General features: G+C 37.4%; 1 long non-coding RNA gene across 1 annotated transcript; it reads left to right on the top strand.

Moving 5' to 3' along the window:
- The first annotated feature begins 6,847 nt into the window (after positions 1-6,847).
- On the top strand, positions 6,848-7,999 carry LOC129770310 (uncharacterized). The gene is made up of 3 exons (XR_008742092.1): positions 6,848-7,074; positions 7,134-7,532; positions 7,589-7,999. It is a non-coding gene; the product is annotated as an uncharacterized LOC129770310 (long non-coding RNA).
- Positions 8,000-12,194: the final 4,195 nt, after the last annotated feature.

Here is a 12,194-nt window from a genome sequence, read left to right as displayed (position 1 = left end):
ATATTTGACTTAAAACAGATGATTGTAACTAATTTTATGAACAAATGAATATTCAAAAAAAAATACTACAGGACTTTTTTGACAGCCTAATATTATTTTCTTCAATATATAAAAAATGTTATGGAGTGTCGAAATCGATTGACGCGAAAATGTCATCAATCCATCATGAAATTATTGAGCAATAAGCGTTTGAAATTGGACAATTTTCACGCTTTGCTCGATTTTTGATTTCCAATTTGTACCCCAATATGTTCCCGGAAGACGTAATCCTACGTCAAAATGCAAATCCAAGATGGCTGCCACCACAAAATGGCGGATTACATTTTTCTCAAAACAAACCCCATCAAAATGGGTGTTAAGTGAAGGGGCTTGACCAGTATGTCACAGCTGTTTAGGAGAATTCAATTCCAAGACGGCCGCTGTAACAAAATAGCAAAATTACTTTTTTTAAACGGTTTCATTCAACTTGACCTGTTTGTATGTCTGTAGGGTTGTCCCACATTAATAAAAATTTAACCCCGTCCCTTTTGTTTCATTGATCTGCAATTTGGAACAAACCTTTATCTCTGCTATCATTATAATACTGTGTATTCCATTATCTTGAAAAATCTAATTTGGCCGCCGGTAAAAAAAATGGCTGAATGGCTTGACTTCGAGAACAAACTACATTATGAACAACATGAATTCAAAAATGTTTATGTATTTTTTGTAATCCCCTATACATCGGCATCGAATGAAATGATTTCGACTAATGGAATACGGTACATCATCAAAATATTCCGAAGAAAATTAGGTTAGAAAAAAAATGGGTGTATGATTTTATTGTAGAGAAGTAAACTAAGCATACAGATAATGCACTAACTAGAAAATGAAAAAAAGGGAAAAAAGTATTTTTTCACATATTCACGTTGGAGAGTCTGATTTTTTTTCGTTAGAGTGACCATTTCTATTTTAGGGTGGTCCGAAAAATTACTTTTTTCACTTTTTTCCTACAATATTTTTTTTCAAAAACTCGAGGTGATTGGCTTTACACATTTCTGATTTTGAGATATTTTGTTTAATCCTCAGCTTTCTGGAAAAAAAAATATAAAAAAATAGAGCACTCTTGGTCCCGAGACCATGAAAACCATAAAAAACAAATACAATCAATAATAATGGAAACAAAATTTATTATTTTTTTTGCAACTGAAATATTTTTCCTGGAAAGACGAGGTTATTATATTTAATTTTGATATGTCGATCATTAGAATCGATTTGGTAATTCAAAAGTTATCAATTTTTGAAAAAAGTAATTTTAAAAGTGATTTTTCCTAAAATGGAAATGGTCACCCTAATGTAAAAATACAAAAATACGGGTCTACTATTTTGCGGTAAAGAACAAAGTTACCACTTTTCACGAAAATCTGAGAACCAGTATATCGATTTGGCATGGAATGGCTGTATAATTCTCATTGCATCCTTCATGTCTTTAGCGGTGTGCGCCGGTATGTTGTCATGCTTTTTTATCACTTCACTGAGTAGTCTAAGACTAGCTCATTGGCCTCAATTCAGTATGTCGTTCCTCTGAATCGACCCAGTAGTTCGAAAGTTATGAATTTTTGAAAAAGGATTTTTTGGATAAAAGGACAAAAAAAAACATTTTTCGGCCCATCGGTTAACTTTGAAAAATCATAACTCAAAAACAAAAAAAAAGGAAATCTCTGATTTTCAGATTTGTAATGTATAAAATCTCTGGACTTCCATACAAACCGAAAACAAATTTTTGCATAACTCGAGCATTAATATACTTAGTAAATGGAACTAATATTGGAATGTGAGGAATCGAACTAAAATTTAAATGTGAGTATTTTAACACTCCGTCGGGTGCAATATGTTTTCAAAACACGGTCGGGTACATTGAGTTTGAGAAGTACTGCTTGATTCATTAAGCCTTCCTTTCTATAGAAACGTTTTTTTTTTTCTTACAGAAACAGTTGCTAACTACTATTAATAAAGACCTGTATATTCTAAGTATATGTAAGAAACAATTCGTGGATGTGAGGATGACGTTTTGAGCGGGCATGACAATCCAAAAAGTGCGAGACATGCCTACCAGATCAGCGCCTGACGCAGTGTGAAAAAAAGACGGGTGGGTAATGTCGGGGACATAACCGGAGTGACGTAGGACTATACAAAGGGGACAGCTTTTGTTAAATATATATTTTAAATATATTGTTTTATTTTCTTCACCTACGTGAATACCTACCTATCTACCTGAAAAATGGATTAGTTTACTGTTTACTCTTTATGAATATGTTGATGGTTCTGAAAAGAACCTTTGGTGTTGTGTTTTTGTTATCACTCGATATTCCCATCTTGTTCGGCTAAACCTTCCTGTTTAGCTATTGCGTTTGCCACTCGCCACAGCTTTCACAGTTGGAAAATTTCTTCCCATCCAGCTTGTGACATATTTTACAGTAAATTACATTCAATGGCACGTCGCATTACCACCACTCAGTGCCGGATTGGAGGTAATTTTAACCTGTAATTGAACATTTGCGATGACAGTGGTACAGTGTCGACTTTCAATGTGGGGTCATAATTTGGATCTCTATGTTTACAAAAATGTCCAACTAAATATGTCGCATTACATGTCCGTCCAATTAGCTAAATGTCGAACTAATTGTAGATTACTGTACTTTAAATCTGGAAACAATTTAAGAATTGGTGAAAATTGAATAATCAGGAAAGTCCCCAACTATCAATAAGCTCAGAACAACTGCCAAATTCACATACTCATCAGATCCTGGCAAACAAATTATGAAAACATCAATTTGTGTTTTATTATTATTTTGGATAATGTTTTAGAAAGCATTGAACTTTATTTCCTAAACTCTTTTTTGGAAGGTTTAATGGCCCTGAAAAGCGCCTTGTTTTATGGAATGGTTCCAATTTAGAAAACTTAGTACTCGTGGTTTTGAAAAAAACCATTTCGAACGCCCTCGATGCCGCCTTGTTCTGGATTTGCCACCAAAGCAGTTTGTATAAACAAACTTTTTTCTTCTGCTACCTGATGCCGTTTTGCGATTGCGTTTGCCACTCGCCATTCGCTGCAACTGCCTGTTGTCTTGATGTCCACCGAACCGAATGTGTTATGTTCCGAATGCAGGTTTTCTTATCGTCGCGAGCAGCTTTGCCAGCTAACTCGATCACTCCGGCGGCCGAAACTATATAACGCCGGCTAGGTGGACTGGTACACAGGTACTAACGCGCTCGACCTAGCTACCTTTTCCGGTGAAATTGGCGGATACACCTACGGGAAATTGCAGACCACCACGGTTCGAGCGGGATTTTGCCTTTCCCTTCTCTTTTCCTCCTTTGTTGAGTACACGATGAGTACAGGGTCCTTTTCAGGATCACAAAAAGTCTAAAGAGTTTATTGTTTTGTTATCACTCGATATCCCCATCTTGTTCGGCTAAACCTTCCTGTTTAGCGATTTGTTGTCACTCGCCACAGCTTCCACAGTTGGAAAATTTCTTCCCATCCAGCTTGTGACATATTTTACAGTAAATTACATTCAATGACACGTCGCATTACCACTACTCAGTGTCGGATTGGAGGTAATTTTAACCTGTAATTGAACATTTGCGATGACAGTGGTACAGTGTCGACTTTCAATGTGGGATCATAATTTGGATCTCTATGTTTACAAAAATATCCAACTAAATAAGTCGCATTACATGTCCGTCCAATTAGCTAAATGTCGAACTAATTGTAGATTACTGTACTTTAAATCTGGAAACAATTTAAGAATTGGTGAAAATTGAATAATCAGGAAAGTCCCCAACTATCAATAAGCTCAGAACAACTGCCAAATTCACATACTCATCAGATCCTGGCAAACAAATTATGAAAACATCAATTTGTGTTTTATTATTATTTTGGATAATGTTTTAGAAAGCATTGAACTTTATTTCCTAAACTCTTTTTTGGAAGGTTTAATGGCCCTGAAAAGCGCCTTGTTTTATGGAATGGTTCCAATTTAGAAAACTTAGTACTCGTGGTTTTGAAAAAAACCATTTCGAACGCCCTCGATGCCGCCTTGTTCTGGATTTGCCGCCAAAGCAGTTTGTATAAAGAACAAACTTTTTTCTTCTGTTACCTGATGCCGTTTTGCGATTGCGTTTGCCACTCGCCACTCGCTGCAACTGCCTGTTGTCTTGATGTCCACCGAACCGAATGTGTTCTGTTCCGAATGCAGGTTTTCTTATCGTCGCGAGCAGCTTTGCCAGCTAACTCGATCACTTCGGCGGCCGAAGCTATATAACGCCGGCTAGGTGGACTGGTACACTGGTACTAACGCGCTCGGCCTAGCTACCCTTGCGGGGAACTCCAGATCAACACGAGCGGGAACTCCAGATCAAGGTTCGAGCGGGATTTTGCCTTTCCCTTCACTTTTCCTCCTTTGCCATATCCAACCATGGCTGCTTGTGTTGGTTTGTTGATGTGAGGTGATGCGAAACGATGTGGTGTACGGTTCGGATGAGAATGATCGTTACGGCAGCGGAGAGGGGATTTTGAAGCTGACTGGCTGGCTCGAGAATTACGCATGTGTGAGACTGCGACCAATGTTTCCCTCATTTTTTTTCTTTTTCCTTTCCAATCGTGCTTCATTCTATTTCGCTGCTGCTCTGGTTGCCCGTTTTCCAATCAAAAATGGGCACATAGTGTATTTGGACAATGGTTGATATTTCACAATTATTCAATTATTTATCTCAAGAAAAATGAAATGTTATTCGTTATGATAGATGCGTAGATATATTTCCTATCAATTGATGCAAAAACCTTTGCGATCTATTGAGAAATGCTCGAGTTATAAGCGTTCCAAATCTTGCATTTTTTCCTACTTGTTCAGTGCCTGGATTTCCATTTCACCCCCTATATCTTCCGGTTAGACGTAGTCCTACGTCAAAACAAGAAATGTTCTTATGACCGTTCGAGACCATCCCCCCAAAATGTATAACATGTAACGGAGAAACATGTTAAATAAGGATGTTTTGAGCGAGAAGTGTGTCTGAAAATAAAATTATACATATTATAATGACGAGTTTTGGTATAAATACTAAGAAATTTATGGCAAAAGATAATTGTAAAGGGCCAAAGGGTAATCAATCTATTAAGAGTTCTACGATTGGACCCACGAACGTTCGCTGATTAAGATAACGTGAATGTTCGCAAGAATTCATATAAAAAAAAATCAATTTCGGACGAAACGTTGTTAGCTGGGTCAGCTAGTAGATAAATATAAGTACGATCGATTAGTGTATAGCCTCAAAATAATACCAGAAGCAGCATTCAAAAAATTCAAAAGATTAGATAGAGAGGTAGCCAACATTGGGTAGTATTAGGTTGGGAAAAAAAAGTAATCCGTTATGTTTGGGTGAATTTCAAAATCTTTTTCTTAATATCCTTCGGATTGTCCGATTTAGGTCAAATATGCGTTTTGTTGTAAAATGTGTTGTCATTCTAAAGGTAGCTTAATAATGTCTCTATCATAGATGTCTCGATCCTTATTGTCAAAAAACTCTAGCGATAGATTTTTACAAACTTTTCTTGATCCCAATTTCTTATCACTCTGGAAATTTTGCAATGCGAGAAAAAGGTGGTAATCGCTTGGTGCCAGGTCCGGACTATATGGTGGTTGCATTGAGCATCCCAATCAAGCTCTCGGAATTATGTGACCTTGCGTTGTACTGATGGAACAGAATGCCTCTTCTGTAGGCCAATTCTGGACGTAGTTTGTTGTTTGGAAATGTCAAAACCCGAGTCATACTTTTAATATAGGGATACTATAATCGAAATAGGAGTAGTGGTTCAAAATGTTTCAAGCCAAGGAATGTATTGTTATTGATCGAAACTAAATTGAATACCACATTGATACACGAGAGAAGTTTTTTTTTTGCCATTATCAACTCCATAGATGACAACGAGTGAATTGCTATCGATATTCTGAGGGCCAAATTTTTGGCAATAATTCTACGAACGTTTTTATGAGTAAACGCAGTATTGAATCCATTATCCACTCCCTTCCAGATGCCTAATTTATTACTTTTACGTTGGTTTTGCGTAAAAAGCTTCGCTTTTTCACACGATTAAGTTTCTGTCGGGCTTCATGGATTGTGGTTCAATGAAATATAGCGTCCGCATTGGAATTTTAGCAATTCGTTGTAGATTCAATTCTGTTTATCAATTTTCACTACCCATGGCTCGGATAATGTTTAGTTGAAAAAAAAAAATACATTAAACGCAATACAATGTACAATGGAGAGCTCCTCTTATTTTCTCAAAATTTGAACAATGTAGAAAGAAAAGCGACTGAACGCTGAACAGTTATCGTGATGAAGTGTAATGAACAAAACGAATGTATATTCTATCAATTTCCTGCAGTGGTGAAAAAACTTTTACTCCCCTCATCCTCCATTCGTATTCGATATTATTCCCTTCAATTCCCACAATCCAATCGACGAAAAAAACATCGACCTAACAACGACCGTAACGCTGTTACCTATTCACGATGACGACGATTAGGTATCGACATCTGGATACGGCATTAGTTTGTATGAGGCAAACTATTCTCTATCATATTAGTCGGCCCGAATCAGTTTATATTTGCTAAAATTTGTATGAAATTTTTTTCTTGGCATAATTTTTTCTACTTAAAGTACGTTGTCATGACCCTAATTTGAATTATTTTCTATAGACGTTCAGATATTCTCAAAAAAACTTGTCATTATAATATAAACTTATCTCAAAACATATTTTTTATGACGTTTTTTCACCACTTGCAGGCAATGGTGATTTTCACTTACATAGAGTACTAATTTGATTAAGGAAAAATCATGTTCATTCATAATTTTCATTTTAAAAGTGTATTCATTCCTTCTGCAAATCCATACTGTCATGCCTATTCCCCAATATCGCCAACGCGGATAGTTCGTTGAATAATTAAACAAACTAAATGGCATCACTGGTGGTTCTTTTTTCTACTCCGCTAAACTGTCATCTCAAACAAAAACAAATGGATCATACAACTGGTGAGTATGAAATATATTTCGGCTTTTTAATTATTAATTATTTTATCTTGTCTTATCAGCTATGAATACATTCGACTCATTTGCTTCCATCAATTGGTAAGTGAGAAAGATGATTTCTCCCATCACTACAGTGCGGATTTCCACTTCTATCACAGCGTCCAACAACATCCGTTTTCCTGCAGCATCAACAGCAGCAGCAGCAGAATTTGACCATGGTATGGTAATGCGAAGAACTTTCCCCATTAGAGGTTCCGTGCTTCGCGCACATTCAAAAATCCTCTTCAGACACGAAAACTCAACGACAAGGAGGTATTTATCAACTTGCTCAGCTGAATTACCACCCCGGAGGAACCCGAATGCACTGATTCCGTAGTATAGTAGAATGGAAATAGGCGAGGTAAGCGAACGTAATCGCATGAAATTTTAATGTTCGCATTTTTATCCGGATCATACAACTGGTGAGTAGGGAATTCATTTCTGCTTTTCACTTACTAATCATTTTATTTTGTTTCAGCTATGAATACATCCGACTCAATCAATCGGCGAGTGAGAAAGATGATTTCTCTCATCACCACATTGCTTATTTCCTCTTCTGTCACACCAGCCAACAGCACCAGCTTTCCCGCAGCAGTATCCTTTAAGTCCAGGGTGCTATTCCGGGGAACAGCAGCAACAGCAACAGCAGCAGGACCTGGCCATCGATAGTATTTCGAGCAATTTTCCCCATCGGAGATCCCGTGCTTCACGCACATTGAAGAATCCTCCTCAGCCACATATCTGTGTCATCAAGGGCAAGGAGGTATTCATCAATGTACTCAGTCGGATTTGAATCGTCAATCCAGACAACCCGGATGCACCGATTCCATTATATACCTTATTTTTATTATACATGGTTTTTTATTATTTTTTTCAATAAAATGATTAAAATCGATCAATGTATTTCCTTTTCATTTTCAATAACAAACCAATACAAACAAGCAGCAAGCAGTGCTGGAAGCAGCGCTGGAAGCAGCGCTGGAAGCAGCGCTGGAAGCAGCGCTGCAAGCAGGTCGACGCCTTGCACATGTTGGCGAAAAAGTGGCGTCAAGTTGTTCGATGAATGCATATGAAAGGTCGATAACTCGATTGCAAGGTGGCAGCATTTGAGGTCGATTGTTGACATTTCATCGACCCGATCTTGGCAGGCAAAACGGAATGTGGGTTGCAGGTGCAAAGGAAATGGTAGCGTCAAATCTTTAATCGGATGGAAACCATGTTCTCTCTCGAGCTGTCGAAGCATCCGTTTCTACTCCCCCATTGATTGGGAAAGTGGAAAAAGTGCTATTAAATCGCATCCGTCAGGCCACGACACTTCCTCCTTCCAACGACAATGAAAGAAGGAAGTAACAAAAAAAGCTAGAACATAATTTGGATGTTAGCAGTGGTTTCAAGCTTCATGTAACAGCTCTTAGTTCGCAATTCACATACTGTTGACGTTAACGTTGACCTACGTCTTCAATTTCAATACTGTGAGCAGGGCCTGAAATCTTCGAAGAGGAAAAATTAAGACAGACTCTACTCTACGTAGCTTAGCTTCGACAAGAACTGCTTCGGCAGTCGCCGCCAACAGAAAGTGATTTGACTAGAAAATGAACTAGCGAGGATGACTGGTGAACTAGTCCAGTCAGTGGTCATTTTAACTGACTCGACTAATGAATACAAATCTGCCTCTTCATTCAACTGACTTCAATGCACACTTCCATTTCCCCCTGACACTAATTTTATACCCACGTACGCAATCTTATTTTTACGTCCATATAAAGAGGAACGAAAACATGATTTCTGATGCAAAAAAGAAGTTACCCCATCAATGGATGGTTTATTATCTACTCATCGTGAATTCAAACCAACGAACTTAGACATTTATCAAGTATTCTATAAAGGTCCTTGCGTTAGTATTAATAAAAAGCGTGCAAAATAACGCACACACACTGCATGCTATTTTATACGTGTGAGTAATTATCGTCTACTATGCATAAAAATCTAGCTCACCTGTATCGTATGTCAAACCACATTGAACTCAAACATCGATGCCAAGACGGGTCTATGGTACTAGGTGAGGCCGTTTCGTCACTAAGTTGGTTAGGGGAGCGGTATATGAAAACAGTACGGAAGAAAGCAGAAGGGGAATTTTTTCCTTGAAGTGTGAAAGAGACAGACTGATTACGATCGAACTTGGGCACAAGCGTATTGTGTTTTGTTTACAAACAAAACACAGTAGACTTCCAAGATGGCTGAAGAGTGGTTTTAGCAAGTTGGCCCACCTTAGGATATACTTCTACGCGCCTTGATCGATGCATGCACACGTACAAGGGAGAGAGAAAAAGAGAAACGAATTCGTTTTGGGGAAAGTCATTTCCAAATGCAACGAGGATAATTTGACTGGGAAGAATAAAATAATATAGTCGAGATGGTAGAGGGAGATAGCGAGTAAACGCCCCACTGACTGTTTAGTCGTTTTGGCGGAGAAACAGCGTGAAGAAACCAAAAGTCATTACTAACTGAATACGGATATAGTCAGTCAGATAGTCAGCCGACTATCCTCAGTTGACTATGACTATGCAAAGCCCTGACTTTGCGTTTACGAGATTTGAATAACATTCATTGACTAACAAAAAAAAAGCTATCAAAAACATTAATCTGTCATTGAAAACGACCTTTTTGGTTCTTCAGATTACACATTCAAACATTTGAACACACCTGTGAATGTGTTTACACTGCACCTGTGACATCTCGGTAATATGATTATTGAATGTATCGACATTAGATTTTTTTTTATTTTAGTTTATTTTAAAACGGTCACATAGTCGACTGGTTTTTAATTTTTGACTTATACATAAAATGTATGATTCATCAAGTTTTTACTATCTTTTACTTTAATCTTTTGAATTTTTTTTTTGACTGTTTCATTTTTGTCAGATGCTGTTAAGGGAATTTGTCAGATTATGTTAGATTGAAGGAAAACAATGCTTTGTCAAGATTGTTGCATTGTTGTCGTGAAATATTTTATATAAACTGGTGAAACTGATGCGTGAGGTTGCCCCAATTTTTCGCACAAAAAACTATCTATATATATATAAATGGATTTCTGTCTGTCTGTCTGATTCTTATGGACTCGGAAATTTGGTATGTAGAGGTTTTCGGGGCCGGGGAAGGTTTTCGTGATAGTTTGAGACCCCTCCCCTCTCTCTGAGGGGGGGGCTGCCATACAAATTAAACACAATTTTTTTCATTCCTAGGGAATTAACCAAGCAAATGAAACCAAATTAGGCATATTGAGGTTTTAGGGTGCAATAAATGTTTCTATGGTGGTTAGACTCTCCACCCCCCTCTCTAAGGGAGGGGCTGCCATACAAATGAAACACAAATTTCTACATTACTCGAGAACTATTCAAGAAAATAAAACCAAATTAAACATATTGAGGTTTTAGGGTGCAATAAATGATTCTATGGTGGTTAGACTCTCCACCCCTCTCTCTAAGGGGGGGCTGCCATACAAATGAAACAGAAATTTCTGCATTACTCGAGAATTATTCAAACGAATGAAACCAAATTAGGCATATTGAGGTTTCAGGGTGCAATAAATGTTTCTATGGTAGTTAGACTCTCCACCCCTCTCTCTAAGGGAGGGGCTGCCATACAAATGAAAGACAAATTTTTGCATTACTCAAGAATTATTAGAGAAAATGAAACCAAATAAGGCATATTGAGATTTTAGGATGCAATAAATATTTCTATGGTAGTTAGACTCTCAACCCCCTCTGTAAGGGGGGGTCAATCACAATCCCATATGTTCTACAATTACATAGTGACAATTGCTGTTAGTCCATTTGATGTTTGCGCTAGCGAAATTGATCTTTGTTCGAAACTGGGAATGGGTTTGAATGTGATGAAACGCACTCTTAAATCTTCTTCTATCTAAACCAAAAAAAAAAAGATCGCCGGATGTGTTGATATGAGCAGAACTCGAGGAAGGAATTGACCGATTTGGGGTTGTCTTTATTCTATCAAATTTTCGTATAAAACATTTATTCCATGTAACGGAGAAACAAGATATTTGCAAGTGATTGAAAAATCTTGAACGAGAATTGTGTCTGAAAATAATCTGATATTATAATGATGAGTTTTGTTAGAAATACTAGGAATTTTATAGTAAAAAGTAAATTCAACGGGGACGAATAGAAGATCAATCAATGAACAGTTCTGCGATTGGACCCATGAATCTACTCATAGTAAGAAAACATGAATGTTTGAAGGTATTGATAACAAAAAACAAATTTTTGGCGGGACGAAGTTTGCCGGGTCAGCTAGTTTTAAATAAAGGCTTTCGTTAGTACTGCTGATATACACCGCCAATATTACTTTTCGCAAGATAATATGTACAGCTCGCTATTGACATGTGACTATTGCATGGAACATCACGACCCTTTAGGTCATTTCAGGGTATATTTGTATTCATTTTTTGCCGGAAGTACCAATAAACGGATATGAGGAAAAAATCTACCAATGACTGAGTGTTTCTGGCCTTTGTGTGGATCATTTATAAGCCTTACAACCTCCTCGCCCTTCTTGTATTTTTATTTTCATCTTATAAACAGTAGCACTCGTGTTTCCTAACCTGGTACTGTTTCCTACTGGTACTTTCTGGAGAAGCGCAACCACCTCAAAAATATTAGAATGCCCTTTTGCGACAGGAATGAAACAGAAAAAAAACTATGTTAGTGATACGCTTCACAATTCTCACAACAATGTCTTATCAACTGAATTAACCATATATTGTCAGTGAAGCGGAAAACAATAGAATTGCGATAGAGGGAACCACCAAAGAACAAGAAAATATCGCCTCGAGAATACGAGAAAATATGCAGAAAAACAATAACGAACTCAAAAGAAGAAAAAAATTTTGGTTCCGCAAACGAAATAGTGAAATTGCATTTGTTTTTCCCTCCGTCAAGAATGGACCCGTGCTTCATCCAAATTAGTTTAGTTTCGTGTTGTTTATAGTTCCCCGTTTTCATTCCTTCGAACTCTGTTGATGGTTGTAGCTTTAAATTGAAAGCAGCAGCTCAGTCCAACAATAT

This window comes from Toxorhynchites rutilus, chromosome 2 (assembly GCF_029784135.1).
Source record: "Toxorhynchites rutilus septentrionalis strain SRP chromosome 2, ASM2978413v1, whole genome shotgun sequence".
Classification (NCBI taxonomy): domain Eukaryota; kingdom Metazoa; phylum Arthropoda; class Insecta; order Diptera; family Culicidae; genus Toxorhynchites; species Toxorhynchites rutilus.
Note: the sequence above shows the minus strand (reverse complement) of the source record. Positions and strands in the feature narration are given on the sequence as shown.